Source organism: Sturnus vulgaris, chromosome 5, assembly GCF_052056855.1.
Source record: "Sturnus vulgaris isolate bStuVul1 chromosome 5, bStuVul1.hap1, whole genome shotgun sequence".
Classification (NCBI taxonomy): Eukaryota; Metazoa; Chordata; class Aves; order Passeriformes; family Sturnidae; genus Sturnus; species Sturnus vulgaris.
The window spans coordinates 55,652,309-55,670,513 of record NC_142247.1 but is presented as its reverse complement, the minus strand read 5'-3'; the positions used below and the strand labels follow the sequence as shown (position 1 = coordinate 55,670,513).

The window sequence follows — 18,205 nt, the reverse complement described above, 5'->3', positions numbered from 1 at the left end:
CCTGGCTGTCTCAGCCCATCTTCCCATGCCAAAGGCTCTACCTTAATCAACTCTGTGGCCCTTCAGTGGACTCTCTGATATACCCATGTCTTCCTTGTATTGCTTGTTAATGTATCATGTTCACAGCTTTGTTCTCCGTTTGGTACGCAAGGACCTTAGGACACGCCAATTAATGAAGATATAACTAACTAAAAAAAAGAGCAGCAAAACCACATTAAAAAAATAATTTAAAAAAAGAGTTAAATAGTCCTGACAGGGCTACTCACCGTTCTGCATAATTGCAGTCTTTAGTTATGTTTACTTACTTGAACAGAAAACACTGTTATCTCAACAAATGGTACTAACATTTTATTTTTGTGCAGCCTGTGTTCATTATAATTTAGGTATTACAGTATGCTGTCAAACTTTCATGAAGTACATGTTTGTCTGGAGAGAGGAGAGGTAGCCCTGTACCTTTTATATTTCCAAAGCAAAGCAAATGTATATCTATGATATAAGAGTACAGACTAAAAAAAATCTCCCCACTTCTTGTATGTATTTTGGTAGTGAAATATAGTATGGGGATTTTTTGGATAAGAAAAAAATTACAAGTAAAGGCTGCACTGAATTTATTTGTACCATAACAGACAGCTGTAGCTTTAGATACATAGATAAGAAACTAAGAGTTTGCAAACCCTACTATCTACAATTTTATTATGTCTAGTACTAAATCCCATCTATGACATTTTTAAATTGAGCAGCGGGAATTTTCAAAGGAAGGAATTTTTTTTAAATCATTAACTATTTCAAGACAATCTGGAAATGTAATTTTTCACATCAGGTTTCCATTAAATGTATTACAAATACTTAGAGCAAGTGTATTCTTCAATGAATCACTGCTATTCACACATGGAAATCCAGTAGGTCTCCTCACACAATTAAGCACCTAATTATGTGGGGGAAAAAAAAGCAAAATAAACAAATGAGTGCCTAAATAAATATCTGAGATATAATTGCTCATTAATTTCTTTTCCTCATTCAATTTTTAATAGTATATTATTGCCTGTACTAGCTATAAAAATATTAAGCATGTGCCAGCGCAATGGACATACACTTAATATTTCAGTTTATATCAGCAATTATTACTTTAGGGTGAGCAACATACACAATATTTCTCTCATGAAACACACATGCAATAATTTGCCAGAGTATTTGACCAGTCAAATCTCGTTCGTTCTGTTGACTGGTATTGATTCTGAACAAAGCAGACAGCGCTGCATTTTTCAAAACCTAGACTCAATAAATTCACAACCACACCAATTGAGCTGACAAACCAGAAGCCATACAATACATTTACATTCACAGCTAGCACGCCTTCTCTGATCTTTTTCCCCCAGACATGAGGCTGTAATATGATTTATTCTACTCTATTATTGCTTTCTATGTCCCATTCCATGTTTTTTGCTTAGGGACGCATGATGAATCAACTGCCAGGGGCCAGCACACTAAAAAAGTGAGCATATGAAGACGTGATAAGGTGAAAATGTGATTACAGTTCCAAACCGCCCCCAAAAGAAAGTTGCTGTCACCACAGCTTATACACCACAGTTCAGAAGACTAATATGAATCAAGAGTGAAAAGTCAACCAGAAATTTTAAGCAGACTACTGAAATAAAATTACAGGGTATGTGCCAAAAAATGAGTGAAAATGAGAGAGAAGAGTAAAAAAATCCTGTATCTTATTCTGTAAGTGGAAAAAACCTAGCCTGCAATCACCTAATTTATCAAAAACATTTTCATCAGCTTGCACTGTTATCACAACATTTGCATTTCCATAGACAGCTTTCCAGAGCAGCTGAGGAAAAAAAAAAACAATTCAGAAACACAGTCATGATAAGCGTACTTCTCCTTAGCACTGTCAGCTTCCTGGAGGTTCCTGCCTGCCCCACTGCTGGCAATCAGACACCCCCAGAGCTGCAGCCAGCCCTGGCAGCATCACCCTGCAGGCTCCCTGTGCTGCACAGAGGGGTCAGCTGAGGTGAGCTGCTGGATGCTCTTGATAACAGGAGAAGGAACTATGATGGGCACTGCTGCTGCCCACAGCATCCTGCCATCATTACCACACTTTATTAAGGAAAAAAGACCCTTTCACAGTAATGTGGAAATATTTCCTGCAGCATGAGGCTTTGCTGGAAGGCATCACTCCCAAGTACTGCTCTGACTCTGTAGTTCCGGACCTCTGAACCTCAATGGGATTTCAGTGATAATCACTTTTGACTGAAGGCAGAACAAGACTAAAGAGGGCAAAAGCTCACAATGTGCAAACTGTGTCAGTCCTTGTCATGAAGACAGAGAGCTCAGAAAGCTCCTCTCTGTTAACTGGTTGAGTCCACTGTTCCTGCTTACCATCCATAAAAGCCACAGACATGCCAGCTGTCCCAGCTGAAGGATGAAAATCACTTTCAGACAACTTAGATGACAAAAAGTAGGATATAGAGTTAGTTGGCTTCTCCAGGCTCTCATTGCTAAAAACGTTGTCTTCAAATGGTGACTCTCTTCATTTATTTTAGATACATTATTTAAGGTGAAATGAATCATGGAATCACAGAGTATCCTGTCTTGGAAAGGACCCACAAGTATCATCAAAATCCAGCTCCTGGCCCTGCACAAGACTGTCCCAAGAACCACATCTTGTGCCTTAGTGCATTGTCACCCTATGTAAAAATTGGGTGGGTTATTCTAACTATAAAGATCAGCTGGTAAGAGTATGTTGAATTTTTGGAAGACAAAATAAGGACAGAAGAATCCCAAGCACAAGGTAGAACAGCACCCTACTGGACAAACCACCTGGAAATACAGACTGTGCTCAGTGCTTCTGATCCTTCACCTTTACCTGATGAGCTGAGAGGCTTGTGGGTGTTTAAGAGCAGACACCAGAACAGTGCACACACATTCCCCACGTGTCCTCTAGACAGGTGACACGGCTTTGTGGAGTGTATAAAGAATCAGATCCAGACCAAGATCTTTTCTGCATCTGGATGTGATGATATTGAAGGCAAGCAGCCTTTAGACAAGTCAGTCAAAATCTACCTATTTTTCATTATGATGTGAGGACATGCAGCAGGCCCTTGTCTTTGTCAAATTCAAAGAGAGGCAGACAGTTTAGGGAAGGACCCTAATACTTGCCAGGCATTTTTTCCCCAAAACTTATTTACTGACATGCTAGGCACTCCTGCTCTCCCTCCAATCTGTCATCAAATTTAATCTGACTTTTTTGAGTGGCTGATGGGGGTGCTGCACACATCTGCATCTGCATGGGGCACTTCCAGGAAAACATTTCCCCAGCACCATAAGGCTAGTAGTGCAGGTTTAATGGCTACACTTTTTCCTTTTGGAAGAAGTAAGTACTCTTGCATTATCTCAGCACTGTATTTCTCCAAATGCAGAACAAAATTACCACTTATTTTTAAAATAGATTTTTTCTAAAGCTGTCCTAAACGTTTCCAATGAAACTTTTCCAGAAAAATAGACCATTTCATATACAAAATTCCTTTGGCAGAAATTTCAAATCTCTAGAAAGGACTGAAGGAAAGTAGCTAAGAAATTCATATACCTCGAAATTTTTCTCAAAGAGAAAAACTACTTTCTGATCATCTCTGTTCCCACCTCATCATGCGAAGTTTCAAGAAAAATAAATTTATTTTTCAGTAAAAAACACCTCAAATCAATATCAAACAGTTCACCAACAATAGAAACAAGAAATATTTATGTAATTAGGAAACATCTTAAAATGTTAATATTAAAACGTTTCAATTAACGTGTCACATTAATTAAATGTTTATATTAAAGTATCTAGCAATAAAGGGAGAAAGCAGAAGTAATGGGAGGCAGAGAACTGACAGAATAGGGTATTTTACAGACTTCTATGGGACTTTTATTATGGTTTGTCAGTAAAACAGTCTGATTTCTCCATGGTATCTGACTTCTGGAGATTGAGACAAAACAGCAATAATGAAAATTAAGAAAATAACACCTATAAAATAATTTCCTAAGATAAAAGCAGCATTCCTGAAACTGACATGCATATGGAAAAATCCTGAATTGAAGTCTAATGTGATCCAGTTAATTTTCTTCAGTTAAACAAATTACATGGCTCCCAACAGTACAGAAGCTATGCCACGATGGCACAAGTGTGTACATTCATAATGTATTTAATATTATGCACATAATATGACTAGTAAGATACGTGAAGAGTATTTTCAGCCCAAATGCTCGTTGCTGTTATTCTGGAAGGTGAAGCCTCTAGGGAAAAAAAGATTATATTTTAAAGCAAGTAAATGTAGTATCTTTGACTGCAATTGAAAAGTATATTCTGAACCAAAAATTTAAGATATTTGACTAGTTCAGCACAGCCCCATCTGAAAAGGTGGGCATTGGGAAAAGCAGTTCTGTCCTTTCCAGTGTTCTGTCTTCTTTTTCAAGGAGGAGTGAGTGGCCCTGAAGAGCCAGTGACAGATTGCACACATGTGCTTATCATATTTATTTTATGATGCAAATACAGTGCATGCATAATTGCACTCAAGAATTTGGTTATTAATTTTTATTTAATATGTCTGGTTTTATTATTTGAACCATTAAAACTTACAGGAGAACATTTGCACTCTTAAGTTTGTCTACTAAATAACTTATAACTATGGCAGAGGCTTGCCTTGGGTTTAATCACTTTTGGTAGGCAGCAGCACAAAGATTTACGGATGTAAACCCTGAGGTCTCCTGTTCACTTACAGAGTAAACCCACTAAAGTTTGAATGGCTGGTAAATATTTGATGAAAAAATAAGCTCCTTGAATTTTTTATTGTAAATTTTTTTTCATCTGTTGTGCCTTAAGAAGAATTTCACAGACCAAAATGCATGAAGTAATTTAAAGCCATTTTCAAGTGTCATATTGATTTAAAACATTTCCTCTTAAAAGATTCAATTCTTCAAATTGTGTCATGGTTAAGCAATAATTGGAAGAGTCTCTTAACTTCTCTAATTCTACCTTTTAACACTAAGATATATGATACATATGCAGAAGATTAAAATTGTTTTGTAGGATATGTTTTTGTGAAATTATTCACTGATAACAAATATGCATAATGAAATTTCCTATTTAGCAGAGGCTAAAATTGCTAAGAGAAAAATAGGATAGAAGGGGATCTGCCCTTGATATACAATTGTAAGTCAATTGGCATTTCTGTCTTACTTACTGTAAAAATCCATGTCATTAAATGGTGATCTATAGCAAGTCCTCACAGTAACAGAGTAGTAGCCATAGTAAGCATGTTAAGGGAAAAAAGTGGAACCAAACTTTTTTAAATTTTCAGTGGATATGGTTACCCCCATGGGTCTAATGTGCAGTTCTTCAGTATAAAGATTTTTTTTTAACAACTGCTGGAGAAAATCCTAGCCATATACACTAAAACTCCCCGTGTTTACAGTAAAATCCACAAAGTTTAAGCAAGTTTGATTAATCTACTTTGATGCACCCATCTATCACTTCAGTGACAATCATTAGTGTCAGGTTTAGTCAGGAACTCCAGATTTTGGACACGTGGCAAGGGGTTATCTGGCCTCTTTATTTTTTCAAATACTAGAAAATAGTTTTTACACAGAAAACAAACAAAAAGCTAATATATGTCTAAAAATGAACTTTCTGGCCTGTCTTTATAAATAACCAGTGTCAGTCAGCCAGGGTTCAAAAACGTTCACTCATGGGTAAGTAGCTAAACTAAAACTATCAAGAGCAATCTCCAACAAGACACCTTAGGATTGCACAGGTGTCTAATATTATGTGGTTTCTGCATCCTGTTTAAGCACCCTGGAGCATAGGTAAAGTTCACTGATGTCCCCTCCAACCCATCCTTAACCAAAATGCTCAAATCACAAAACAGAAACATTCATTTTTGCATGTTTCTGATCGTTGTGACTGCAAACACAAAGCAATTGTGAAGCCAGAATATCTGATCAGAGGAGCATTATCTGATTGAAGGAATCTCTGGAATATGTAACATCACTGGCATAACTCCAACATTACTTTTCTAACTTGCTGTAAAGACATATATAATAAAGAGAAAAAAGCAAGAATACCCAAGGTATCAAAATACTGGCATACTTTTAGCAGGACACAGTTCTGCTACTTTATGCCAAAGACCAAAGTGTAATAATTTAAGTTTTGAACCGACATTCCTGTTTTTCCCCACACTCCCTCGAACCACAGCAAACCCTGCTCAGACATCCATCATTCTAAGACACACTGGAATCATGAAAACATAGACTAGGGGCAGAAGAAAAGGTACCCACAGTGTAAGTGCTATCACTGGGATATTCTTTAAAAAAAATGATGCCTCTGCTGGCAGTGTCAGTTTTCCAGCAGTATTAAAAAATGCACTTACATCTTTGTAAAAACACATCCACCATCAGTGACAGAAAAGGTGGCGTGTGAACTATTGCAGGAGCTCAACCCCTACAAAATGATGGGAGCAGGCATTATCTGCCCCAGGGATTTGAGAGACCTGGCTGATGTTATTGCAAGGGCCTTCCATAATGTTTTAGAAGTTTTGGAAATTGGGAGATACACTGGAAGCCTGGAAGAAGGGTAATGTCACCCCTAACTACAATAAGGATTTAAAGGAGGATCTTTTGCACATACCTCAACAGTAGGATTTTGAGCTTTATAGGATGTGCAGCTGGGTTGGTCTGAGGGTTTTTTGTTTTCTGCCTCTGATATTGCTTGGGATATAACGAACCTTAAAAAATATCGTTAGATTTCATCCCCAGTCTTGTCTCGCACATTTTATTTGCATCCCAGTGTGTGACTGCTCAGGCTATCCAACTGGGTTGGTCATTATCTCACAGCAATCTCTAGATCTCAGTTTTCAAGAGCATTTGTCTGCTCTTCATTAGCCAAGGTCAAATAGGACTAATGCTTGGAAGATTTGCACCTCATTAGCATTATCTTTATTGCCATTATTTCACAAGCTAACAAAACAAAAAGGAATTATTCCCCAGTTAGTCCCAAACATTCCTACCCTTCTCATTAGTATTGGCATAACCCTTTTCTCTAGGGCAGTTCAGAGCTCAGTTCTTGAAGGAAAGGCTGACAGCAGCAAAATTATGATACCAAAAGGGACAGGCAGAAAATACTCTCCTGATTTACAATCAGATTCCCTTATTATAACAGCACTTTCTCATTGCTGGACTATCTAGATCAGCTCCTGTAATTTGTCATGTACTAGAAGCTACTTCTTGTTCTAATTGACAAAGAAGGCATGTTCCCTCCCTATACTTAATCCAGAATTTTAACCACCAAATGCTGTGCAGGATTGTTGGGGTGGTACTTTAATTCAGAGATACCATTCTGAATATCACTGACCTATGCAGGTATGTTCCTTTTTGCACCTCTGAGTGACAGGCAAGTAAAAATAGAGTTTCAGGATGAGATGTGACACGGGGTCTCACATGCTTAGGATTCTCAGCGTGCTTCCCATATAAAATTTGATGATCTTTGCAATTCATTCATGTTTAAATGCATTCAAGAGAGAAATCTGAGGTATGACCAGCTTTGGAGGAGACAGGCTTAAAAATAAGGCATCTCAAGTGAGTAGGAATTTCTACAGAAATTGAGATAGATGTACCCTCTTAGCAATCAGTGGTCATTTTGTGGAGCATCAGAGGATTTAGGCACAGTTTGCCTTGATTTCTTGATTCTCATAAATGGATCCTAGATGTCTAGATTAAGTTGACATATATGCAGGCATAAGTACAAGTAGAAAATAGCTATGATGCCTAGGGAGTGTTCAGATAATGGAGGTATCAGATATTTAGCTACAATTACTTGAAACAAAACAGGGTTTTTTAGGTATATACAGATTCAAAAGTGGGAATTATCAACTTCATCGGCGAAACAGTCACCTCCAGAGTGATTCATCTGACTTAACTTAGATAAGATATTGTAGCAGAAGACAGATCACTCTCTTTAGGTGTTTATTCCATCAACTGTGAAAGAAGCTCAATCACTTGCCTCCACATTTTTAGGTGTCCCTGACAGAAGACAGAAATCCCTACCTTGGGCACCAGCAAGGGTTTTCATATCACCAGACACAGATGCCTAAGGATCTAATTTTCTCGAGTCTTTTTAAGTAGAGAGAAGGAAATGCAGAACACCAATTTTAAATTACAGTTTTGCACACTTTCTTTGTTGATTCTTTTCTGATTCTTATTTCTATGCTTAATTGAAGTAACTCAGGGTGGTGTTTTGTGGGCAAACATTTGTGTGAGACACACTAATAGCATAGTGCAGGTATTTAATGAAGCTTTTCTCTTAGGAAAAAAAATAACCCTGAGGGCAGCAATTCTCCAGTTCATTTGTGTTCATATATACAGTGTCTCAGAAACTCAAGCTCTAAACTCGGCGCTTTTCTGCCAAGCCATCATTACAAGTTTTTGTCTCACCAATGAGAAATATACAGAAGGGCTTACAGACACCATTTACACATAACCAGGACTGCAACACCTGCTCTTAGAGTGAGATCATCTGCTACTTCTACGTCCTGTTTCACCCAGCAAGACAACTGGGGATAAAATCATATCCTATCAGCTAATCCCCTCATGCCAGTGACTTAGAAGGCCGACAAGTGCTCTGGTTTCACGAGTGGACCCTACTCAGTAATGACCACACATCTGAGTGATAACAGCCCTGTGATAATCCCCCTCTCCCAATGTCCAGCTCAGCTGGGCCATCAGGAGACTTTCAACTCCACAGAGCACACAGGGCTCCAGGGGTTTAGCTTGCACTGTATAATATTCTTGCTGCCACGCACTAAAAACATGTACAAATGTTAAAAATAAAGGTCAACTGGAATGCAGACTGTGGCAGTCTAGCCAGGGTTTTATAAAAGCCTTCTTGAATTTACCTTACACTGTCTTTTTCCTGTGAGGGAGTTGCCTGTGAAGGGACCTCTGAGCAGTTTCATTCATGACGTGAGGGAGATGATTCTGTCCTTTTATCATCATCATAATTTGAAAGCATCCAAGTTACCAAAGGCAAAAGATAGCAAAAATATCTTTACTCCTTAATACACAATCTTTATCTGACACAGCATAATAGACAGCCTGTGGGGGAGCAAGGAGCCTGCAGCTGGTGTGACTGACTGACAGCCCACTCATTGATTTCACAACTAGCAAATAGACACTACACTTAAAAACCAGACTACTAATGCAAAAAGAGGGCATAACAAAATTCAGGGAAGCTGGAATTTCACACTTAGATTTGCTTTTTTATTTATTTGGTTTTGGTTTTTTCCATCTTGACTGACTTAAGGTCACCTAACTGACTTATTATTTAACTATAGGGCTAATTGAAATAACTTTTATTTGACCCTTCTTGCAACCCCTTCAAGAGCCATTCAGAAATGGCAGTCCTTCCTTGCAGCTACAAATATTATATTAATTCACCCAGGAGAAATGGTTTATCCAGCACTGACAGTCTGTCATGTCCTTATCTGACCTCATCAACTGCTGTTGCAGGGAACTGCCAGAGGAATCATTCAGTGCCTTTCTGATTGATTAGAGTATTGATTTTTCTTCTTCTTCTCCTTCTTCTTCTTCTTCTGCTAAAAAAAATTAAAAACCCCAACCAAATGATCCATCTTACCAACTGCAAAACCATTTCACAAGTTTGTAAAGAAAAGGTTGTGATCCCTTGACAAAAATATGCAGCTCTAGAATAATAAGGATTGAGCAGGTATTTGGAGTCTTCCTCACACTAGATTTTGGCCTCCTTCAGTTTTCTACAGCCTACTCCTCTCTACTGAAAATACACAAGAGTCATTTTTACAGCAGGAAAAATCGGACACTTTTTAAAATGTCATATTCATTACATACTGAAAATAAGCGAAGTAGATTGTAAAATTACAAAAAGCATCACTATTTTCAGGTCCATATATAAGGATCTTAAAACCATTCTTGAATGTGAAGAACCAAAAAAAGAGTTAATTTCCAATTGATTTTCTTCCTAGTATACTTTATTCCTATTAGAGAATTTTCCTGAAGCTTGATAACCATTTTCCTCTATTGAAAGTTCTGCAGTTCTTATATGCACCCTATTTATATGTCATGCAATTAGAACCATGCAAGACTTTAGAGTGAGGCCATTAATATAAGCATATAAGATGCCTGTATGGACCCCCTGCTAGTAACAATCCATCATTTAGGATTTCCATTTGAAAGGTGTTATAACTTGATTGTTTTTATTTAAGAACTATACTGCTTGGTGAAGCTCCACTGGCATTAGGAAGACTAAGAAACATAAAACAATGTGGTAAGTGGTACTTATGATAGGATTTTAAAGTAATAATTCAGGATATTCCATTAGCTAAAAAAAAAAGTTCAACAAAATGCATAAAGGAGAAAAGCTCATCATAATTCAGAGTATCATAGCAGTAATCAAACAAAAGACTTTCGTGACTATACATGAAAAAATTCCTAAATGTCTTTTTATTAAAAAATGCATAAAGGTTGAGAAGGATTCAAAGAAAGATGATGCAGATCTGCATTAAGGAATTTGTTTCTATTAGATTAGGTAGGTGCTCTTATTAAAATTCAGTAAACAATATATTACTCTGGATATGTTGATTTGATTTTTTTGCACTGTCACACACGTTATACCTAATAAAGCATAGTCTATCTCTGCATTAATTATGAGATTGAAAAGTAATAATTTTAAATTACTTTAGTCACTTTACATATAAGTAACCAGGTGGGACTTTCTGGCAAATAATAAGAAATGTTGCATTTAAATTTGAAGATATTGGTGTAGTAAATTTCATAGTAGTGAGGAAACAGGCACATTAGTTAAGATTTAAAAAGATTATTTTGCATTCCTGAACTCCACTATTAAAAAGGGATACATTTTAAAGACACAAACACTTGTTGATTTTGTAATCTGTATTTCAAGTCCTAAAAAAAATCCCAACCAACCACAAACTCTCCCCATCCCCACAAAAGCTAAAAAAGCCTGATAATAAAACATCAGTTTAAGAAAAAAAGAGGTTTCATAAGTATGCAAAATATGATATCTGAAACCTTCTGATATGTTACAATTCTATCACTTTCATGAAGCGACAAGATTTATTTATTGCTTGCTAATACAGTTCAAATTAATTTTGCAATAGGACTCAAAGAAAAAAAAAAACAAACAAACGAAAAACTGTAATTGTGTCCAAACCAAGGGATATAAGAACTTTTTTTTTTCCAAGGTACGAACATTAACCAATTCAAGAAATTATTTTTAAAAATATCTCATTGGTATTAAGGATCCTTTCTCATTAAACAGGCAGTTGTGTCAAATGTGGCAGATTAGACTGCTAGAAAATGAATGCTTCTAGTTTTCAGTAGGGGATTAATATTGATTTTACCTTTGAAGCCTTAAAAGTTTGTGATAAACAACCTTTGTCATTCAGAAAAACAAAAAGAATCATCTCCAAAATACTCATTCTTGTTAACATATATTCTAGCATTCTTTGCTAGCATATGATTAATTCTCACAGAAGGCATATGAAACTACAAAATGCAGGAAAACCACAGAAGTCACACATAACATTTGTAAAAACACACACAAATACAATTAAAATGTTCCTGTCATTTTCAATTATGCTGAAATATGAAACATTCGTTTCATAACTAGACTCGAGGAATCTAAGATGATTCATGGCATTTTTATGACAGCTGATATTTCTTTGGCTGGGCCCAGACCAAGATTCCAAACAGCAGAACTGAGGATTTCAGAGTGATCTGAGGAATTATTTGTTTCTACCAGTTTTTCTTAAATGGTTTCTTTAAACTAGCTCAGGAAATTGCCACAAAGGCAATGGAAGCATGATGGCGGGATAATATAAGCCCTCGAATTAATTAACATATAGGGTGACATATAACCTCATCCTCAGAGGAAGATATTTAAGTAGACATATGGAGGACACTAGCCAGGCTTTGGAGGCTAAAATGAATGTTTCTTCTCTTGAGCTTTCAGACATCATTTTTCTCTAACTCATATTTGCAAGACTTCATTTGTAAGGGAGAGAGCTAAAAATAAGTTATTTGGCTAAAAATAGAAACCAATCTATATTTCTTTGGTGTTTAAATTACTCATGTGGGCAGCAAGCTGATCAGTGCCCTGGCACCAATCTCCTGGGCTGCATTAGCAGGAGCAGAGCCAGTACATGGTGGGGAGGGATTATCCCCCTCCACTCAGCACCCCTTGGACCCCTGCTAGAGCACTGTACTAAGTTGTGGTTGCCCAATACAAGGCACCAGGGTGATAGACTGCACTAGCATCAATGGGCTGCCACTCTGGCAGGGTGATGGGCTATCCAGCCTGAAAAAATGCCTTTGAGCAGAGCAAAGAACACCCCCCAGCACCCACAGGGAGATTGCAGGAAGACAGATCAGGATCTTCACAGTGGGACACGGTGAGTAGATGAACTACAAAGGACATAAAATGAAACTAGAGAGGTTCAGACTGATTACACGTTTTTTCACTCATGAGAATGGTTAAACCTTGGAAGAAATTGCCCACAGAGGCTGTGCACTCTCTCCATTCTTGGGAATTATCAAGACCCAGCTGGATAAGACCCTGAAGCACCTGGGTCAGCTCAAGCTGACTCCTCCTTAGGTTCCATCCAACCTGAGCTATCCTAAGATCCTACCACCCCTTTGATCAAGAAAAGCAGCAAAGATTTTTTCAGACCTGAGTCCAAGACAACCCCTCCACTGGGTGCTACACTTCTGAAGCTATCCCTCACCACTGGTCAAATCTCACATACTTACCTCAAAATACTCATGACCACCCTCCTCCTCACATCCCCCACCAAAGGCACATGACTTAGGTATTCCTGCAGTGCCACGCTGTGTGCTGGGGTCTCAGTCCCATCCCACAAGCCCTGTTGGTGGGGCCACGCCATCAGCAGAAAGTTTTCTGCAGGATGCCCAGGCTGGAGCACTGTTATGGCTCTGGGTAGAGAAGGGAAACTCTCTGGTTTCAAATCCTGGTGCTTTAAATGGGCCTGTTGGCTTAGCCTCAACTTTTACTGGTAGGCTTTCAACAGTGGAGTTCATAGCACTGACAGCAAATAAACCTTACCCTGATTATGCATTGTTTCCCCTGACAGCCATTTAAATAGTCAGTCATCCACTGTGTCATCCTGGTTATCTTCAAGGTAGCCTGACTGAAATGCCTGAAAAATCTCAGATGGAATTGAAAGGACTTGTACAGCTACTCAAAATGTCATACACCCTGAGAGCTGCACTCCGGTACTATTCTTAATTATATAATGGACTACTTTTGTCTACAGAAACAAGTTACTAACAATGGCACAAAATAAATAAAAATGCATGAAACAAAATCAAGGCTTACATATAAAAACTGTATATAAATAATACACAGTGTTAACTGTAAGAGGCTCATGCTTCCACAGTACTGACATTTTATATAGCTTAAAATCTAGCAAAAAAAATTCACACTGAGAACCATGTTGTCTGTATTCTGACCATAACAATATTCTTGTCTCCAATAAGATTTATTTTATATACAGACTTCCACTTGCATGAATCACCTCTGCTTTCTGTGACTTATTGTTTTTACTTTAGAGAAAAAAAATCCATCCATATTATGACCATGTGAAACTTCACGTAATTTTAGCTATTCAAATCACAAAGACATGGCAAGTAAAATGTATCTACAATAGATACCATCTTTGCAGTAAAACTATCTCTCTGCAAGATATAACATGATACTTTCACTTGAACAACATTCATAAAACTGTAATTGTGTCAACTACTGTGTTTCAAAAATATTAAGAAACCCTCATGTATCAAGTTTTCAAGTAAGTTATAAAATCAGAGAATTTGCTGAGTTGGAAGGGACCCACTAGGATGATCGAGTCCCACTCCGTGCACTGCACAGCAGCATCCCCAGGAGTCACACCCTGTGCCTGAGAGCATTGTCCAAACATTTCTTGAGCTCTGTCAGGCTGGGGCTGTGACCACTGCCCTGTGGAGCCTGTTCAGTGTACAACCACCCTCTGGGGGAAGAACCTCTTTCTAATATCCAACCTAAACATCCCCTAATAGAATTCAGGCCATTCCCTTGGGTCCTGTCACTGTCAGCACAGAGCAGAGATCAGTGCCTGCCCCTCCTCTTCCCCTCACCAGGAACTTGTACCTGCAGCGAGGTCTCCCCTCGGTCTCCTCCAGGCTGAACAGACCCAGTGACCTCAGCCACTCCTCATATGGCTTCCCCTCAAGGTCCTTCACCATCTTCATTGCCCTCATTTGGACACTTTCCAACAGCTTTGTATGTTTCTTATATTGTGGGACCCAAAGCCACACACAGTACTTGAGGTGAGACTGCATCACTTTATCATTTAAAGTGAAATACTAACATGCTCAGTTAATCTAAAATGATACAAAAAATTAGCGAGTAAGCTAACAAACTCTACACTACAGAAGCAAGGGTTTTTTGACTTTTTAATCTATATGACATAGGTCACCTAAGGAAGGCCTATTTAAAAAAAAACAAACTTTTTTTAAAATTCTGTAATATACATATCAAAATTATGAATATAAAATTATACATGATGGATTTTCCCATTTTGTTCTCTTTTTCTGTTTTCCCATCCCAGAGAGAGCTCAGATTCACAGCTGGAAATTATATTCTGCATGTTCATCACTAAAACTGTAAGGGTAAAGCAGGTGTCTGGCTGAATTGCTATAAGACATCAAAGCAGCATTAAAAGAAAACATTTCTTAGCTGCCAGTTGTTTTCAGAATGGACAGACCCCCACCATTCTGCCCCTGCCTCACACTGCCACAGCGTGCACTAATATCTAGAAAGATATTTTGGCAATCAGGGGAAAATAGCTACACACAATACCATTATCAATTTTAAAGAAGCATCTTAAAGAAACCATAAATCTGACAACTTTACACCATCTGGCACTACAAAAAATTAGTTCTGATTCAAATTTCTAGACTGTATCATTTGTATGTGGCTTTACAAGTTAAAATAAAACCTTTTCCATGCTGTCTAAAAAAAACCAGTCAAGTCTCTTAAGCAAAGCACAGAAAGTCATTTTTTTAATAGAGATAAGTGCATTTCACAATCTGTGAGATTTTTTTTCTTGGAGCAAAAGCAGTCCTTTAGTGTACTATAATTATTACTACTCTCTGTACGTGCTGAAGTTGCTCTAACAGCTCTCAAACAAGAACTTGACCTACTGCTGGAAAGTATAAAAAAACGCCCCAAACATTACTAATTATTAAATATTACATTAGTGAAATTAATTACTTAACTTCAGTTTTTCAGCTATTTCAAAGTTACAGAGACTAAACAAAATCTAGAAGTTAAAACAAATATTTCCAGGAATTTATAAAGATTGAGACCTTTAAAAGCAAGAGGTGGGCTAGATTCTGCTCTTACTTCTACCAACCGCAAGTGTAAATTCTCTTCCTTCAAAATTATCACCATTGTTGTAGAAGATGAGTAAGATTTTTATAGGGAAAGTTCTTCACTTTGGCACTATCTTCACAACTCATCCACAGCTCTTGTCAGTTTGTATCACATAGCTATGACTCCCATTTACAGCTTTGCTTACCTATTAAAAAAATGTAAAATAATATTACAAGTAAGGAGTTTGTAGGTTTAGCTTTCTTGATACCATAATCCAAATCTTCAAGTTCTTCATTAAGTTTTTCTGAAAGCTACAAATGTACAGTTTGAACTATTTGCCAATTTTTGACTTGTGATTACTAAGTGTATGAAATACATACAGTTGCTGTAGCTACACTTTTAACTGTGGAATCCTATTTATAAAGTTGATTTAAAATTTCCAAATTATAGGGAGAAAGTGCTGAAAACATCTCCCACCTTCATAGATGGTAACCTCTGCCTTCTGTCAGTGCTGCAGCCATAGTATGATTCTGCTTACACTGCAGTTGAACGTTTCTCTTAAGAATTTTATTTTCCATGTTTATCCCCTACTGTTGCCTTCTTTTCAGAAATTCCAATGAATTTCCAATGAAATGGACTTCCAAGAGAATGTGGAATGTGCATGTATGAATGCTGCAAGCAAATCAGATGCTTAGTTACACATGACTAACTTCTTAACACAGGACTCATCTCACCTAAATTTGGGTTGATGGAAAGAATATGTACTTTTAATGATCTGTTCACTATATTTGAAAATAGACATCTAAAAAAGTTAGACAAATTATGCCACAAAATTATTGTGAGTTATTTTCCAGAATCTAAAGATGCTAGAGTTTGTAGAGGTCCAAGTTTGGTCAGCTGAATCCTCTGTATCTTGCCCAAAGTAATATACCTTATGTGCAATATTCTCCCAGGTGCCTGGGAACCAGGCCACACTTCTTTATCCCTGAGGGAGAAGCACCAAGTAAAATTTCTTAAATAACCAGTGGGATTTGGCAAAATAATTAGCAAATCTCACCAAAGCGTGACAACACTTAACTGACTGGTTCTGTTCTAGGGGCTGTGGAAATATATACAAAGAATTACAACCCTGTATTCTACTGGAATCATCTTTCCCATGGAACTGTTCAACAGTATTAATACCAGAGGAAAGGAAGGGAAAACAATCCTGTAAATGAATCACCTTCTCTAAGATTATGCTAAATGCTATACTTTATTTCCCTGAGACAAGTCAGAGTCAGGAATTCCAAGGTCACACAAGCGAATCTTCCTGCAGCTTGGTGCCTGTTATGTTAATTCAGCAATGTTTGTTTTGTTTTGTTTTCTCCTGTTATCAGTACATTGGATGTGCTCCATTCAAAACTGTTACTATAGGAACCCTATGGTAACATATAAAATTTTATTTTCTTTTGGATTAAAATATCAGAAAATTGATGGATAAGTTGTTTAGGTAGAACAATAGGGCATTTGATATTTAATCTGCAAGCACTTAATAAGAAGTATTCCAAGTAATGGCACAGTGTTATTATCATATCACTTAGTAAAATGGCAGCAAATTATTGTATTATTCACATCTCGTTGGGTCCATGCTATTATCACAGAGATGCCTTTAAAGATGACATTTAACATACTCCTTTTACACAGTAAAGTGGTTAAAAGCACATTCAAATTTTAAAATGTTTCTGATCTCTTGACAGCTCACCGAAGCATTCTGCGGGCCCCCCTGCCTCTCCAGTGGTTAACTGCAGCTCTAAAACTTCTTGTAATTATGAACGTTGCAGTCACACTAAATTAGACTGACAGTTGAAATACTGATTACTAAGGACTTATTAAGGACTACTTTGCAACCAATTATGCTGACATTTGACTTGATTTGACAGTTGAATTGAGTGGAAGATTCCTCCAAAACAGTAGAGAAAAATTTAATTTATATCCTCATCATTTTAAGATAATTGTTCAGGACAGATTCATTAATATACCACTACAAAATTTATTTTTATCCCAGCTTGGAGCACCTATGATTGAAATGATAGACAAATAGTAAAAGCATGCAGTCTTTAGCATGTCTGCATTCCCTTATAATTTGATTTTTGGTGACTGATACCATGGGATCTCTGGCACAAAAAAAAAAACCTCAAAAAAAACCAAAAAAACCCACACTTACCAAAATTAAAAGCCAGCTTCCAGGAATATTCAGTGACCACCAACTTGAGCAAGTCAAAAATAGGTTTTCAAGTTGTAAAATATTTTTCCTGTGATATAATCAAAATTATTAAATTAGATTAGACTCAACTTCCACTGCTGTACCACTACATGCAAATTCATTGTCATGATATCATCTCCCTGTAATTTCTCAAATATTCCTGCTATTTAGTGGATTTCACATGGAAATTCTCTGAAATTCATATTTCATATTTTTTTAATTGTCCAAATCAAAACTAGCAGAAAAAATATTACCCCTTACTTTAAATTCAACTACTATACATTCAGAACACAACATATAGCACAGTTTGGTTTGGAAAAAGGTTGACAAACATTGATTTGTAAAAAATTTTCTCCAAAGAGGTGAATATACACTTAGGTAAAATCAAGAGATGAAATTTCCTCAGTGAAATCTCTTATGTCAGCTGGGGGTGGAGAGTGGGGAAAGGGAAGCAACAGATCCTTTCAGCCACAAAAGAATTAATGAAATATTTTCACAAT

General features: G+C 37.2%; 1 long non-coding RNA gene across 1 annotated transcript in view; it reads right to left on the bottom strand.

The window, feature by feature from the left end:
* Positions 1 to 17,757, bottom strand: part of LOC148223722 (uncharacterized) — a 49,291-nt gene extending 31,534 nt beyond the window's left edge. The window contains exon 1 of the long non-coding RNA XR_015804048.1: positions 17,667 to 17,757. This is a non-coding gene — a long non-coding RNA (uncharacterized LOC148223722). The remainder of the gene's footprint in view (positions 1 to 17,666) is intronic.
* Positions 17,758 to 18,205: the final 448 nt, after the last annotated feature.